Source organism: Canis lupus, chromosome 1 (assembly GCF_011100685.1).
Source record: "Canis lupus familiaris isolate Mischka breed German Shepherd chromosome 1, alternate assembly UU_Cfam_GSD_1.0, whole genome shotgun sequence".
In the NCBI taxonomy this organism is placed as follows: Eukaryota; Metazoa; Chordata; class Mammalia; order Carnivora; family Canidae; genus Canis; species Canis lupus.
Genome location: NC_049222.1, coordinates 87,409,197 through 87,427,234, shown reverse-complemented (window position 1 = coordinate 87,427,234; position 18,038 = coordinate 87,409,197). Strand labels below are relative to the sequence as shown.

The window sequence follows — 18,038 nt, the reverse complement described above, 5'->3', positions numbered from 1 at the left end:
GCTCTATGCCCTTACTATATATATATATATATATATATATATATATATATATATATACACACACAGTGGTCTAATTATTTCCTTATATTAACTAATATTATATTAGTTCCTTATATTAACTAATTTGAACCTAACAAACCTGTGAAGGAAGAGATATTATTGTGCTCATTTTGCAGATAAGGACAATGAGGCAGTAGGGGGTCAGGCTTCTTGTTCAATGTCACACAGCTAGGAAGCATAAAGCTGATGCCTGGAATAGTGTGAGTGACATAAGAGATACAGAGACGGGCTGAGAGGGGATATTCAGAGGAGGGAAAGGAAGGGCCACTTTGGGCCAAGAGAGGAACTGGAGCTGTGTATGGAAGACGGGGTACTCTCAGCATAGAGTAGGCATTTAAATGATTTTTGTTGCATTTCTTTCAATTAGTTGACTTTTGTCCTTTAGTATTTCTATAATTTCAGGGAGGTGGTTTCAATTTAATTTAACTGTTTTCAGGTTTTCTACTTCTTAAGATTTAGCTTTCATTTTCCTTTCTTCTCTTCTTCCCATTTCTACAATGGAAAGTATGTCCTCACCTGAGCTTCCAAGCACTTTGTCCCTTCCCTGTCTGTTAATGCTGTGTATCCTTATTAGTGGTGGGCAGTTATTCTAGATCCTTGTGCTCATTTAGGGCAGGGGCCATATCTACTTGCCTTGTTACTCTCTTTCCTAATCCCAGTGACTGGGACCTACTAGACCCTCAAGAAACATTTGTTAAAATAATGGATAATATTTTACAGTTATCAAGAAAAAGAACAACCAACTGTGGATGGAGCATGCTTTAAGATATTCATTAATGGAACACCTTGCTCTTCTATCTTCCTAACACGTTCTGCACCAGTGGATCTGTTGAACCTTAAAATACTGGGCAAAATATACCTGTCAGTCTTAAGGCATTGTCACTGAATTGGCTGAATGATTACACTGGGTCACATGTCCATGCATGTTGTGCATGAGTTCACGTGTGCACACAAAGACACACACACAGGAGCACATTTTTTTTTTTATGTTGTTAGAATTTAGTAGACACATTCCAAGTTCTGCTTTTCCCAATTCTACGTTACATAAAGCATGCTGGAAAGCACTGGAAAGAGAGAAATATATTAAAATATATCAAATCTCCACCTTTCCTTTGATCCACAGGATAGCGTATTAGCACATTTGAAGGCCAGTGGGTCCATACTACCACTCTTGAATCTCTGAACCTCTAAATCAGTATTTTGGAATCCAAGGAAAAAAATCTTAGGAAGCCTTTTGATTACTATGTGTTATTTTGAAGGTACAAAAAGTCTTTTCTTAGTGTCAATAGATGTCATTATTTAAATTCAGCTGTTTCTTAAGTAGTGTAATTGCTCATCAATTTTGTTTTCCCACTGAATTTAGATCATGTTATACCACTCCTTTGCTCAAAAAATTTCAAGTCTTAGAAAATAGAGGTTGATGGTACAGGATCTGAAAAATAATTTTAGTCAGTGTCATTCAAAATAACAGAGAAGATTAGAACTTCTATTTCTTAAGTAATAAGGACCCCTTTAAATGAGGGTCCTTGCTAGTGTCTGTTCTATCCAAATAGAAAGTTCTGCATTTTCTATGTTAAAAAAAAAATGAAATTACACTAAGAGAATCCCAAATGGCTGGATGTTAGTTGGTACTTACATATGTGTGGTGTTCTGTGTGCCCTGGACCGTTTTAAATGATTAGTCTGTAAGACTGAGGACAAAATCTTGAAATCCTTTGTTCAGCTTAATTCTACGGCTCCTTTTCTTTGTGTTCTTAGATGCACAAATCCTACCTGCATCTGTCCTACTCTGCTCATCATTTAACATTTGAGACCTAATTGATGAGTTCCTCAAGACACTGTTACTTACTATCAACTTGTGCTTTTGTGCCAGACATCAATACAAGTAATTTGGTGAATATCTGCATGAATGCTAAACCACTCAGTTAGTGATTCTGTTCTTACAGTCCTCTTCTACCTTGACTTCTTAGAAAAAAAGACAGTCACCTGAGAGAGAAAGAGAGAGACAAAGAGAAAGAGAGATGCAATAATAGCCTACTTGTGTCTCTGATTATGACTGGGGACAAAGCATTCCATTGCCTCAGTTTCTCCCTTTGCAAACCTAAAGCATACTGCCCATCTCATATTACTCCCCAAGGTACTATAGTCTGGACTGATAACATGATGACAGCCCTGGATTCTCTGAGTATCATGTGAAGACGTCAACTACAGGGCTAGCTCACTCTATGCAAAATATAACATTCTTTTAAGCTTTCTCCGTATAACAGGTGACTAAATTTAAGCAGTTTTAAATGACATTCTTGTTTGACTTCTACCTAAATATCAATTTTCTTTGGATTAAAAAGGCACTCTATAAATTAATGTGACTAAAAAAAAAAGCACACACACACACATTAGGAATTTTTCTGAGTTTAAGTAACATGGAATTTGATTACACAGTGCATTCTGGGGCTCAGCCACGGCAGGCTGTAGACACCAGGCAGGCTGATTATGACTTAAGCATTGTTTCAATGTGATTTTGCAAAGGATTTCATTTAATGCAGATTAGTAACTTTATTAAGCTGTTGATAATTGAAGCCTCTTAGTTTTGATAAGTACCATCCAGCAAGGTAGATTAGTGGGGTTTAATTTGTTGCTCTCAAATAGCAAAACAAAGACTTAGCAGAATAATTACATCTCCTCAGTGGGCTAATAAAAGGCGACATCACAATGGTACTTTGGACCATTTCTGCTTTTCTGCAGTTTCCTTTGGAGCACAGCCTTTAGAGTTTTGTGCGTTTCTCTTAAGCGACCTTCAAACCTAGCACCTGCAAATCCCTTCCCTTCAGGAGCAGTTAAAGATGTTGTCACGTGAAATGTGAGCCATGACTGCAAATATTCACTCCAGAGCAGGCTGTCTTCTACCTTCATCCTAATTTTTCTACTGTTCCCTAAAATTTTTTATCCATCCCCCTGTTCAGTTTGGAAGTACCTCGAAGGCAGAGGGCATATCTCTCATCTGATTCCTTAGCAGCTGGGGCAGCATCTGGCCTGCTGTGGCATCTTGTTTACTCCCTCAAATTAAGGAATTATTTTAAATAATCATAAAGCAGGCTTGCAAATAGAATTATCTCCAAGTTTTCAAATTCCAGGAAGTCAGTGTTAGAGGGGGTATCAAGTTGCTGTTTTAGCCAAAAGACTAAGTCAATAGAGGAAAGAGACTGTATCAATGAGTGAAATGATGATTTTTTTTCTGATAGATTCTTGGCCACACAGAGCAGTTGGCCTGAATCAGCTGGCTAAACAAATTAACTTAATGTCTTAACATGACCCAGTCCTGACTTTGGTTGATTTGGTGGCATGCATGAGGAGAAAGAGTCCTTATTCCTCTGGACTGCTAGGTCTACCATATTTCTAACAAGGGTCACAAGCCAGACAATGAAAAATGCTACACTGGGGAAGCTGACATAAATAACATTTCTTAACAGGAAATACCAAAGCTGTTTGAAGCAGTTGGAAATGAGTTTCTAAAGTCAATCTTGTTTTTTTCTTTTCTTTTCTTTTTTCCCCCTTCTTCTATCCCTGCATATTAGAACATCAGCAAGACTACAGGTATGGAGACTTGGGAACTAATGCTATTTTTTTCCCTTCATTGGCTTTTCAGGTAGTTTACTTTCTCAGAATGATGCCCCAACCCTCAAACTTGGCAAGCAATTCTGAGTATTCTGGGAGATATCACTTTCCTTCAAATTAATTTTAAACTCAATCCCACTTCTCCATTTCCCACTTCATACTATTGATCTGCTTAGGTATACATTGAATTATTATAAAGTTCTCCCTTAAAGATTCTGCTGAGTGACTGAGCAAGGATGCCTGGTTGCAGGTCACAGAAACTATCCCCAGTGATTTTACGATAGCACCAAGAGCAAAGGAGAATGAAACCCGATTCTGGTGTTTCATGTGAATGAGTAGTGACTTCTCTGTAGACTGTACACCTTATAAACCATGGACCATTTCCCAAGATAACATCCCTAGACATGTATATTTCCTATACCACAGACCAGGATAGAACAGTAACAAACTTCAAAAGGATACATATATAAGAGTGCTAAAACCATGAGTTACCTTGAAGTACTTAAATCAGTGTGCTTCCTAGAGCTCAGTGTCTTTCTGTCCATATGTGGGTATTTCTATTATGATACTGCCTCCTTGCCCACCCCCAATGGCCAGAGCTGAACAAACCAGTGGACCCAGGGGTGGTGCCTGACTCCAGAGCAAAAAACTGATTGGTGAGCTACTACCTTTGACTTATGGATTAGCCCCCAAAGAGAAACTGATCAGTCATATTGCTTTTCTTGGAAATTTGAACTTAGAAATGTGGAAAGGAACCATGGCAGAACTAACTCAGAGATATCTTGAGGTAGAGAAAATTCCAAAGAGGCAACAACACCTGTGCATAAGTAGAAACTGGAGGGGGAAACACATACATCATCAGAGTGATGGACCTGTGTAGGCAGAGGCAGAAATCTTGCATCTGAGAGAGAAGCCAGGTAGCCTATGGAAGACAGGGAGATGGAGAGAAAAATCCTGCTTCCTGATTTTTTTCCCAGTCCAATTTCAGTCAATTTCTAGGCTCACAATAATCTCCGCTCTCTTGAAGTGATTTGAGTGATTCTTATTAGTACAGCTAAGAAGGTAACAGTAAAATAACATAAGCCAAAAGACACCAAAAAACCTATTTCTTCAGAGGTCACAGATTCAGGTCTCAAGTGCAGCATCTCATGTGATATACCTGGGCCCCATGGTGAAAGACACTGACATTCAGAGAGCGGATATGACTTGCTCAAGGTCACACCACTAGCAACTAGTAAACCCGGGGTTAAAGACAACTATTCGGCCCCAGACTCCAGTCACACTCCAAGTACACTCCTCCACGTGGAAGGCAGAGTTGGCTGGCTTCTAAAATAAGAGTATTTTCATTTCTGGAAACATGCTCATTGGAAGGACAAGTACAGAAAGGCCAATACACTCTGTTTATACCAGGGGCAGGATCCTAGCTGCTATTTTGCATCTAGAATTACAGTGTTAGCTCTGACATCCTTGAGTCTTAGATGTCCCATCATTTCATTTAAATGGGCTCATCTAAAGGAATGTGACTGTGGTGCCTGGGTGGCTCAGTTGGTGAAGCACCTGCCTTCAGCTCAGGTCATGATCTCAGGGTCCTGGGATCCAGCCCCAGATTGATTTGGCTCCCTGCCTAGTGGGGTAGTCTGCTTCTCCCTCTGCTCTTCCCTCTGCTTATGCTCACTCTTTCTCTCTTGAATAAATTTTTTTTTTTTTTTAAATTTTTATTTATGATAGTCACAGAGAGAGAGAGAGAGAGGCAGAGACACAGGCAGAGGGAGAAGCAGGCTCCATGCACCGGGAGCCTGACGTGGGATTCGATCCCGGGTCTCCAGGATCGCACCCTGGGCCAAAGGCAGGCGCTAAACCACTGAGCCACCCAGGGATCCCTCTCTCTTGAATAAATAAATAAATAAAGTCTTTTTAAAAATAAAGGAACTTGACTTTCAACATTTGGGGATTTGCTTTCTGGATGTATTGGAAAACATATTTTAGGGAGCTCAAGAAATATAGGGACAGATATTTATAGTGAAGTTCATACCTTTTTGGTCTCCAACCTTTGCCACAGTTGACAATGAAGGGCTTCCTAGGGTGTCTTTCTGTTTTAGGGTGTGGTTTACAGTGATCTCTTGCAAGGACAGTGCCCAAATGCAAACTCATCAAATTACTTTTTTACGACTCTTTCCGTATATTCTTTCCATTTTATAAAAGCTGTGCTGATTCAATGAGGGACTTCCGGGAAAATGGTTATACAGCAAGAAGAAAATACATGTTACCTCAAATCCTGACTCCCTCTCAGATAGAACTCTGGTAATATGTTGCCATATGTTCTTGGTAGAAAAGTATAGGATACCCCAGGAGCCTACAAGAAAAATGTCTAATTTCTCCCTGGGATGCAGTGACCTGGTGAAAGCATGCAGAACGGAATTAACCATTCATCTGAGAATGTGCTGACCAGGCATGTGAGGGGCAGGACTAGCATGGCCCCAGCATGGGACAAAGTGTGCATGTGAAATGTGGCAAAGGTGTGTCTTATGGTATTTATATAAATGTGGTATTTATATAAATAGTTCCAAACAGTTCCTGTTTATAGAAGACATAGCTAACCTTTGTTTTTGCAACATCTTGAATGTGTTTGATTTACATCCCTACTTCACAGGCTGGGGCACATATAGTCTTCTAATTTGAGTGATTAAAAAAATCAGGACAATTCTAGAGATAATTATAAGCATCCTTGACATATGAGAAAACAAGTTTAGGAATCAAGGATTTGACTTGAAACTCCTGCAGAAAATTACCCAGGAGTTAGTGAAAAATGTGCATGATGGTCTCTTGTTCATGGATTCTGCATCTGTCGGTGAGGTTGGTCTCCAGCTTCTCAATTTTTAAATAACCAACACAGCTGATTCTGTGAATGACTCTGAGATACACAGCTAATGTTTTCTCTTGGTCACTGGCATCTGAGTTTCTTAAAGGTGGCTACTTATGATTACTTGCAATGCACCAAACCCTCTGCTGCTGCTTTACTGTAGTCTTGTCATCTTGCTCCATCACTGTGACTGGAATTTTCTTATAGGCCTCTCTGCTCTCAGCCACGTTTCCCTCTTCCATCCTCCCCAGTACCATAGAAATATCTTCTGCAACCAGAGTTTCTCAACTTTGGTATTATTGGCATCTGAGGCTGAATAACTCTTTGTTGTGGGGAGCTGTCCTGTCCTTGAAGGGTTTTAGCAACATCCATGGCCTCTACCCACTAAAAACCCGTAGCATCCTCGACCCCAGTTATAACAACCACAATTGTCTCCAGTTGTTGCAAAATGTCCCTTTTGGGCAAATGACCTTGGTTAAAAGCCACAGTTCTTAAGCCTTAGGGAAGAATGGGTGGGTCTCCTCTATTGTACAAAAGTTTTACCATGGTGATCAAGCACCTGTGTGATTTATCTTCAAATTACATTTCCAGCCTCCTCTACTGTTAAACTTCTCAATGATCCTCCCTCTTTACCAAACTAGGCCACTCACATCTCTGTACATTGGCTTCTACATTTTTCTCAGGACTCAGAGTATCCTTTCCTGCTTGCTTTCCCAGGAAAACCTACTCCTTCAAAGCTTAGCCCAAAATTCATCTTCTTCAAAGTTTTTCTTGATTTTTCCTAGTTTTCTCAACTCCTTCCTTGTGAACCACATGTTTACTTGTGCCTCTATGTAGAACTTATTCAAACTTGTCCTGTAAACAAAGTTTTGCCCATCTCTTTCCCTTAGATTGGGAAGAACAGACCTTGTTTCTTCCCAGGTCACTAACACTTAGTATAGGGAAAGCACAAGATGGCCCTTCACAATATCTGTACAAATAAATAAAAAATTGACATTTAAATGTCAGAGAGTAAACTTTTTTTTTTTTTTTTTGCATCCATATGTTGTAAGTGACTGGCCAGGAATAATGTAAATAAAATTAAATATGTGTACTATAGACCAATAGCCTCATACTTAGAGTCAGGATATTGGCTATCAATGTATCAGAACAGTTAAGTGGCATTAAGTCCCTAAATAGAGTTATAAACCAGTTACAACAAGTGACCAAACTACTTATAAGCAGCTTCCGTTAAGTAAAACCACACCCCACCCTCAACCAGCCCATGAGCCATTTTTATTTTAGCATTTCTCTTTTCCTTTAATAGATATAAATTATACCTCAAGTCATCTTTGAAAAGCACTGATTCAGGTAGGTGCTGTGTTAGCACCTTTGGTGGAGTTGTTACAAAGAGAACTCCCAAGGAGTCCCAGGCTTTAGGAATTACTCTATTATTGGCTTAACAATTGCTGTAATTCATAGCAATTAAGTTGTCTAGTTTTCCCTCCATTGCCTTGTGCCTTAACTTGCTGTTGCATAACAAATACATCCAGTTGACACCAACCATCCAGTCTCAGCCTCAGGTCTAAAGCACTTATTTCTACCACCTTAACTACCTGGAATTCAGGGGGAGGAGGATTTGAAGGGATAGCAGGGATGTTGAAAAAGAAATAGTGGTGGTGGAAGAGGTCCTTTGAGAACTTTTGTTTTCATTTATAACATGTCAATATTCATAACTGATAATCTAGAGGAAATAAAACCAAAACAAAGGTTAAGGGGACCTTTCTTCCTCATGGAAATCCATAATTCTGCCTAGATGTTACCAATACAGACTTGCCTAGCTCCCATTGTCACTCGGATTTCTTTAAACACATCACCCACATTTAGCTACTTGAGCTCCTACTTAGAAAGAGAGAGAGTTGACAACATGAATTTGGGTGACTTAATTTAGGTTGGTCCAGGTCTTATTAAGTCCAAATTGTGGCACATCTACACACAGTCTTCTTTCTAACTTCAGTGTTGAAGTTACAGAAGGAAAGTGGAAGATGATTTAAATTCCAGAAAGATATTTGAAGAGCTGTTTCCTGACAAAATGATTCCCGACTATATTGTTCTTCATCTAAAGTGCTAATAAAACCATGGTAAATAATATAAGGAACATAAGTATTAAAAAATGCTTCCTGTTCCATTTTTAAAGAGCATTTTGGAATAGATATGTGATGCAAACCAATAGGTATAGTCTGATACTATGATATTTATGTCAATATAAATGCCTTTTTTGATGAATTATGGAAGAAAGTTTCCTTGGATATCTGAAATGATAAGGAAAAACTTCTGTGAGGTAACTATAATTTTTCTATTCCTGTAGTTATGAGTCTTCTCATTTATGTCACAGGGGAGTGAGGCAGCTCGTACAAATCTTGTATTTTTTTTGCCATCTGGTTATGTTTTTCAATGTGCACTTTTTAAGTTATCAACCCACTTCTTTCTTTTTTTTTTTTTTAACCCACTTATTTCTTATGGCCATTGGTTGGTCCATTTTTCCTATGTGATAAATACACATATTTAGACTTAAATTTGGTCTGAGGCAGAGATATTACAAGAGTCTATCAAACATCATGTATCTTTCCCATAACCCTCATACGATGAAAAATAATGCCAACAATTGTGCAACTGCAGTATGACAAGTGTGAATGCCCTAATTGGTCAATTGGACCAGAATGATGAGTTGCCTTTTTTTTTTTTTTTTTTTAAACCAATGTCACTTCTAATCTATTACAACAGTAATGAACAGCCAGGCAGCCTATTTCCCACGGATATCTTCAAAGCTCTACAGATTGCCATTTGAACCATTCTTTAATTGCATTTGGCACAGATTGTAGCATGTTCCATAGAACCAAGAAGGCGTATTAACTAGATTTGGCTATCCCTAAGTCACTATAATGATGAGGCTTTCTATGTCTGAAGGAAGCTTACCTTTAGTCTTTACTATCAACTGTTATAACCATTAAAACCATGTAACACATAGCAGTTGCCTGAAAATTTGAATTTTTAGGACAATGTATTCACTTTTTAAGATTTCTTATTCGGCTTATAGGAATTAAGAGTATTTTTTGCTTTTTTTCTGTGTGTGTGTATGTGCGCGTGTGTGTATGGTTTGTCCAAACTTGGCTATAAAATTTTCTGGATAATTAAGATAAATTGGAAAGGGTTAATCCAATAGTATCTGTACTCTAAGATGTTTCTCAAAGGTTTATCTTTTATTCATAAGGGGATTTGACTTTGGATTTATTTTGTCATTGACAGATATATATATATTTTGCCTTCAACTCTATTGTCTTATCTCCATTGTTAATGTATAATCCATACCATTTAAAGAATGTCTGTAATAATTGGGAAGGATGACTGTATAATATCTTTCTCCTAAGCCAGTGATAATTCACTAACTATTTCTATTTGGCTATTCTGGCTTGAGTAGAGTCACTAATTTGACTCCAGCACATAGAAAATAGCAAGGAGGCATGGCTCCCTTCAGGCTGTTTTTCTAAGTTAAGAGGTGATGATGTACATTCGGAATAAGATCATAAAGTACATTTTAGAGTGGTCATTCAGAGCACTTCCAATCAAACATGGAAGATTGAATACATGCATTTTTCCTGGTTCCTCTCAAATATTCTCTTATAATGACAGTAAAGGCACAATAAAAACAAGACAAAGGCATACCCTACAAGGACAAGAGAATGGAGAAGGAGGTGGCAATTCATGATAGATGCCAACAATATATTGAAAGCTTTACATGGATAAGTAGTAACCAGTAGTCCTGCCTGGGGATGTTTCAAGAAAAATGACTGGAAAGCGTAGCATAAGCAACAAGAAACAGGCTGTTTCCCTTGGCTGAATCTCAGACAGGCTTAGGTATAGAGGCACCAGGTATTTTTGAAGGCTGAAGAGTGGTTAGGTTGTAGGGTGAAACCCATATGAACAATTGGTTTAAAGTCTTTAAGACAAGCAGTCAAATTTCCTCCTCCACTCTACATAGACAGTCAGAAAACCAGAGGTTTATTCTTTTGGAAAGTTGAACCTCAGAGGACTCAGTCCTGAACGCAGCTGAAAGAAGGCACAAGGCACCAGACTGGAAGTAAGAAGATGAAGCAAAAGTCTACAAAAGGGCCAATGAGAGCCCCAGGTTCCTTACCTCTCTCAGCTGCTGGAACATGAGCAATGTGGCTGAAGCTCTTCCCTGCGACCCCCTGCCCATGCCTGCCTTACCTGCACACATCTTCAGATATAGCATTGGAGGACTTTTCTTTGTAAATACTCAGAGCACCAAACAGAAACCTGATGATCTTGGCTTTCAGGGTTCTCCCAAAAAATATTGGGTACTCACTGACCAGGTCACCAGCTACTAAGTTCCACCTCAGTATAAAGATTTCTCAGTTTGCATTTTAGTGTCTCATTTTCAGATAGAATAATAGCCAAATGTTTCTAGGATTTGAGGAAAGCCTCTAACAAGAAAGACTGAGATCATGAAAAAAAAGTTTAGAAAAACTGTATCTACAAATGAAATCTTCATGGGGAAGGAGGATTTACTTCTTTAGTCAACAGGGTAGTACACATTACCAAAGGTGGAATGAGTTAACAATATGCAATATCTTTTGGAGAAAGAGGTCCTATTACAGTAAGAATGTTAAATTAGGCATCTGTAAATTGCCAGAAATATCTAGAAATAGGATAATTCCCCTAGATCAACAGTTTCTTCTTTTACATTATGGGGTCAGATCTTGAGTTTTGAGATTAAAATAATTCCAATTTCTGAAATTTGATTATTTTCTGGGGAATACTTTTAGCTGATTTGTTGAGGCTGTGCCACTTTTTATTTTGTAAATAATTATCTTGAAAGAAATTCTGTGGTTTGATTCAATTTTGGTTACTTCATTTTTTTGTGCTTTTGAATTTTTTTTAAAGGTGTCAAATTAATACATTGTTCTTTCTACTTTGGAGTTAAGCTTTATATCTGCATGTTCAACCTCAAAAAAAAAAAAGAGAGAGGATCAACAAATTAGCTAATTTGCAAGTATTTATGAAAAAGCATCATGTTCAAGGATGGTTAAAACCAGTTCTAAGGGAATCTATATTTGCATGCAGTCTCAAGATTTTCATTTAAAGAGGCTATTCTAATTCTTAATCAATATGAAGGTGTAAGTGGTTAATACTGATAATTATTATTATTTTTAAAAAGATTTTATTTATTTATTCATGAGAAACACGGAGAGAGACAGAGACACAGGCAGAGGGAGAAGCAGGCTCCACGCAGGGAGCCCGGTGTGGGACTCAATCCCGGGACTCCAGGATCACGCCCTGAGCTGAAGGCAGGCATTAAATCACTGACCCACCCAGGAATCCCTTGATAATTATTATTTTAATCATATGTATGCCAAAGGTGGAATAGGAAAAACTTGAATAATAAAAATACACCTGCACTTAATGACATGACCAAATATGCCTTTAAATAAAATTGAGAAAATGATAACATTCTAACTACTTGTGAGGTTGTAAACATGCTGCAATATGAAATGGTATTCTAAACAAGCACAAAGCACCACTTTTCTAGAGCCTAGTGGGAAAGAGGCAACACTGATGACCTCTTTCCCCAAAGCAGTCTCCTGCACTGGATAGCTATGATAACACCTGGGTGCAGGTACTGTCTGAGACAGCAGTAACACATTTGCTAGTGAAACTACTCTCCATAAATCCTCCAAACTGGAAGGACCCCATGATGTGGAGGTTTGCTTGGTGAAGTCACATGGACCATTCCCTGAGGCTGGGGTCAGAGAGCTGGCTTTGTCACAAGGAACTTTGGGCAGAAACTGTAATACCCCAAGCCCCAATTTTCTCATCCATAAAAAGGAAGCTCTGTTTGCTTCACAGGGCTTTTCCTAGGCTCAAATGAACACATAATGTGAATGCGTACTGTATAAGAAGCTCTTTCCCAAATGATAAAGTACCATAAGGTACAAGTTATAGTGATATGACTATTAATACAAATAATAGTATAACATAAATATTACGATGCCCCATGGTGACCACCAACTTTTTAGTTGTATCTTGACAACTTTGGGATGAAAGTATACCTCTTAGACCTGGAATGGCTAGGGCTCTGAACTCTTACTTTTTATAAAAGGAAAACTAAAATACATGCACCTAGGGTCATTTTGTGGTAGCAAAATACCACCCCCTCCCCAAATCCCACACGTGGTCAGATTAAAGGGCTAATGGTAATTAAAGATCGACACACAGTGAATAAGATTAATATTAGAAAAGGATTACATCAAAAAAGATTTACATCAAAGGATTCTTTCTCTTTTCTCCCAAAGAAGGCCTGGGACACGAAACAAGTCCTTATGCAAAGCATTTTAAGCCTCTCAGTTATTTTTAAAGAAGTGGAAAAATATGACGAGGTAAGCACAATTTTTTTTCTACTGAAAAATAGCAAAAGTTATAATGTGCTTAAGGCATTACTCCACATATGGGGAATCATACTATACTGGAGGCAAACTGGGTCAGGTATGTCCAGGTACTTGAAAATTTTGTTTAGAACAGTTAGAGGAGAGCATATACAGTCCAGGAAATGAAAAGGTGTCTGAAGTCATCCCATCAAATTTCAACACCAATATATGTGTTTTTTTTAATGTGCAGTTTGTTGAGCTAAAGATGCAAGTTGTCTTATATGGCATTGTGTACAAATGCAGTAGACATAGGTCTGTGTTTGCACGTACACAGCCATCTAATTATGATGTGTAGCCATAGCATTCATAGACACACACACACACACACACACACACACACACACGTAGAGGTTCTGGGTGCTTTTAATATAAACAATCAGGACTATGATCTAAGACCAAAATAAAAAGTAAGATAAGCAGGCAAGTCCTAGAGGAAAAATTTGCTTTGCTTTGCTTAAAATTTAGGAAGTAATTCCATTACAGATATATGCATGTCTCCAACTGACAAGCGAAGAAAGAATCACAGCACAAGAATGGTGAAGAACTTTAAAGATCAAGGAGCCCGAGGAGGTGCAGGGACCTGGGATTTTTCCCTTCAGAGTTAATCTGAAGCTCAAAGGCAATGTTTATGAAAACACTTTGGGGATTGTTACATAAACCACAAAAAGGCGTATTTTCAGTGGAGCTGACCAATGGCTCTGCCATCTAGGAGCAGAGTCAAATTAGGACCCAGGTAGGGTTTGCCTGGGGCTATGGAGTGAATGGATCTGAGCAAGTGGGACCATGGCACATCACATGGGCTTTCTGGGACTGCTTTACCCTGGTTTGCTATATTTCATGTTTGCATCTCATGGAACATCTCTCTATACATCAAGATCTATGCCTTTGGTATAAGAGCTAGGGTTACTCTCATCACTTTCTGTCAACAAAGTTTTCTTGAGCACCTACCCTGTCCCAGGCACTGTTTTCAGCCCCTACTTGTACAATGCTGATCAAGAGTGCTGAAGATATTAAAAAAAAAAAAAAAAGAGTGCTGAAGATAAAAATAAAATACGAGGTTATGTACTCTAGTGAATTCTGGAAAGAATAGAAAATAAGGCACCTGGATGTCTCCGGGGCCCAGATCTCTGGGCTGTCACATGAAATTGTCACAGTATTACTAATATTTATATAACACTTGACAGTTTGTTACCTAAATAAATGTTAGTATTTCATGACAACAGTACTTACAACAGACCTTCTTGAGGGCCTACATCTCTAAGACGCTTATATCTTATTGCCATACTGATTCTAACAGGATCCACCAAAGGATGTGGATACTGCTGCTAGGTCTGTGAATCTGATGTGAGAAAAAGAACACAAGTTTAGAAGTCAGACAACATCAGTTTGAGTGCTGGCTTTACTGGGTGCCAGGGTCAGGACCTGGGAAGATCCTTATCTTTTCAGAGCCCCATCCAAGACCCAGGGAGATGACAAGAGTCCCTATTTATCAAGTGTACTGAACCTCAGATAAGATCTTGTCCATGAAAGCACTTGGCAAAGTGTCAAGTGCTATATAAACATTAGTAGCGATGTGACAATTCTGTATGCCAGTGCACACACACATGGATCTGCAGTCAGAGGAGACCCACTGCTGCATCTTATGTTCTTTGTAGAATTCTCAAGTGCACACCACTTTGAATTCTGTTCTTATGCTTAATGCATATTAACTTTTCAGAAGATTTTTTAAAACCTTAAAATTTTCTACAACAGGGCAAGACCATCATTTCCATTCCAATGAGGCATGTCTATCTATAAGATAGCTTATATGCCACTGAAAATCTAGAGGAGCATGTTAACTGCCCAAGCTATCTGAAATGAAACTATGTAATTCATAACTGGATGGAATCCTAAATTTTCGTTTTCTTCCTGTCCGATATTTTCATTAGAACTATCTAATACAACAAACTGATTAATTAAAGGTGACCTGTGATAACTCCCAGTATTTGTGATGAGACAAATGGATTACAGAAAATTTTTCGTATTTATGAGTGAAGAGAAATTCCTTTTGATAATTTTCTACTTTGTGGTATATTTTCAAATACCATTTTCAAGGAATTTCCTGTGAGCAAAATGACATTGAGAATATATTGTACAGGAATATACAGAAACCTCAGAAAATTAGATGGTGCATATAATTTACAAAAAGAGACAGACTTCTGGCTAACCCTCAACCCCAAACCAAAGGGGTAATCTCATAAAGAACACACCTGGAAGAGAGAGCAAATTTAACAGAGAGAGCCGAAGTCTTAGATGACCCTTAGGTGCACAGTATGGCAATATAGTCTAGTGGAAAGTGGTGATTTAATCTTACAAATTTATTTAGCTTAAATTGATCACTGAAAGGCTAAAACCCTTCAAAATATATAGAGGCCTGGATGTATTTTCCACTTCAGCCACACATATTCATTACATTAAGCTGATAACCACCATATCTTTGATTTCTTTATGAGATACAGTCACAGAAAATAAAGAGCCAGATGCTAGAAGACAAAAGGATTCAAAAGTGAATGTGCATGAATTATTATGCAAGAAAAGCAGTAATCAATGTGTGAACGTGTAGGGACAATGAGTACTTCCAATAACAAAAGAGACAAAAAATACAGCTGTTTAATCACAACTGATGTTCACTGTGTAGTAAAGTACTTTAACATTTATTAATAAAAGCCTCAAAGTTCACTGTATATCACTCTTGGATTGGATTCGGCAGATTCTCATGAAAAGATTACTCTGACAAATAATAATAATGAGATTTATAGGGACTAATGCCTAAACCAAGAGATTTATGTCTTTTTAAAACCAGTTTCTCTAGTTTACAATAGTTTTTTATGTGACAGAGCAGTGTAAAGACCTGCCTCAAGCCACAGAGCCTTTCAGAGCAAAGCAGACATGCTGACTAATCTTTCTGACAGGTGAGAAAGCCAAGGTGCACAAGGGAGAGTGTTTATTAGGGCTGGAACTAGATCCAGATTTTCCAAACATTCCTCGTAGAGATCTCTTATTATATTAGACAGTCGCTCCAAAAGTTTGAAAAAGTCTAGGCTGAGTTTTGAAGAGGAGAGATTGTTTTCCCAAAGGCAGTCTCCTAGAAAAAATTATAAAATCTGTAGGTGGATGTCTGCACCGAGAAGAAGGCAGTGATTACATTTAGTGAAAGGAAGAAGCAGAGTATGCTAATGGTTTGTAAAATTAAACAAACAATGGCTTCTAAATTATGCTGATGACCTAGAAGACAGTTCTCTGTACTGCTGTGCACCAGCTCACTGGCCATTAATAGCATCTCTTGTGGAGGTCAGGGAGGGTCAGACTGGTAAATTATAGTAAGGCTCAGGCTGCCTGGGCCGTTATTATTAAACCATAGATAATTAACAGTTCATGATAAAATATAGTGTTAAGTCCAATTTCTGGAGCTCTGCTAGCTCTGGAGATACCCCTGCTCCAATGAGATCCCTGACAAGTGTTGCATGGTAAGTGATTCGTTAGAACGGTCTTTATTTTGGCATTGTAGGAACCTAAACTCTCACTGAGCAACTTGCAGGAAGTTTAAAAGTGAATGTTTTTGAAAGATTTTCTTGTTTTTTTTTCTATGTCTACCAACATGAAAGCAGACTGAGGATACAGAAGCTTGGGCTATCATTTGGGCTCAACAAATCTCTGGAAGAGAAGCTCTTCCTGGGAATGAAGGTGATCAAAATGGCTCTAGGAAATGTGTGCCTAACTGGCAAGCTTGTAACCACCATGGAGCTTGGACAAGAGAAATAAATGTGCTATCTCTTCATAGGAAACAGCCAGTGAAAAGAGGAAGCCAAGGCCAGTGCCTGCATAAAATATTCAAAGAACCTGAAATGTGATGCTGCAGAGAGAAAGGAGGAGGGCATGGAAGCCTCTAGGAAAAGGATGAGTGATAGATGTGAAATCGGGATGAAAAAGCAATAGAACAGACCAAAATGAAAAGAGGGAAAGAGAGCTTTCATTTTATAAGATAATCCAAACTACTATCATTGACTGCAAATCTGCACCACATTTTGTTGTAGCCTTAATACATGACTTGCCATTCCCATAGGTAGTCCGACAGTTAGATTTTATGTATAAACACATGGTCGCTTGGGCAAATTTGACCATACCCTTCAAATAGATCCTCACTGCCTAAAGGTTTGTGTCCAAATGTCTTATGTCATTCTAAGCCCCTTTCTGTTTCTTTCCTTACTGATTTCTTACTTTGTTTCCCCTTCACACCTCACACTTGAGCCACAAAACTACATCTGAGATCCTAAGCTGTTTAAATTGGTTTATGACCCTTGGGATTTTTTTGTACTGTATCCTCTACCCAAATCACCAAAATTCTTGTCCCCTCCCCTGGCCCCTTAGGGATCTGCTGTTTTGAAAACTCAACTGAATCATTAGGTCATTTATAAAGCTTTTCTTTACCTATAACTGAGGGAGAACTGACCACCCATTCCTTTGTGCTCTAATGTACCCCACAGATGCCTAGACCATAGTAATGATTACACTTTATAGCATCTGCTTAACCATGTGTTTCTCTCCACCAGGCTCCAGGTTAGGAACCCTCCCTACTTTATTACCATAGAAATACTTCTTAGCACTGTGCTTGCATGGAGAAGTCACTTAATATTTGAAGAATGATTTAATAAATGAATGGGTCAATCAATTAACTATTGAATAAATGTATACTTGAAGACATTGGTCTTAATTGTACCAATGTGGCATTATAATTGCTTTAGAGTATCCATCAAGAAAGAATGTAAGGACAGGCATTGTATAAACCCTCATCATCCTTTCCTTTCTTGGACAAAAATAACATTTCAGAGATCTCAGGGTTGGAAATGTCCATGGAAGTAAATTCATCAAAACAGAAAAATCAAATTCCAGGTATGAGAATCATAACTTTAATGACATAGATATAATCGAGCATATAAGAGGTCAAGAAATAGATCTCTAGAAAATCAAGTGAATGAGGTACAA

At 38.3% G+C, this 18,038-nt stretch overlaps 1 protein-coding gene and 1 long non-coding RNA gene across 15 annotated transcripts in view; one reads left to right on the top strand and one right to left on the bottom strand.

The window, feature by feature from the left end:
* The window catches only part of LOC111096727, a 130,907-nt gene extending 113,276 nt beyond the window's left edge, over nt 1–17,631 (top strand). Inside the window, exons 3-5 of one of the 4 annotated variants that reach the window (XR_005354185.1) lie at nt 12,885–12,968; nt 16,664–16,739; nt 16,837–17,631. This is a non-coding gene — a long non-coding RNA (uncharacterized LOC111096727). Of the gene's footprint in view, nt 1–12,884; nt 12,969–16,660 lie in introns of all 4 variants that reach the window. The other 3 variants (XR_005354187.1, XR_005354184.1, XR_005354186.1) reach the window with 3 other exon arrangements.
* TRPM3 (transient receptor potential cation channel subfamily M member 3) overlaps nt 1–18,038 on the bottom strand; it is a 492,032-nt gene that overhangs the window by 266,185 nt on the left and 207,809 nt on the right. The window lies entirely within an intron of this gene.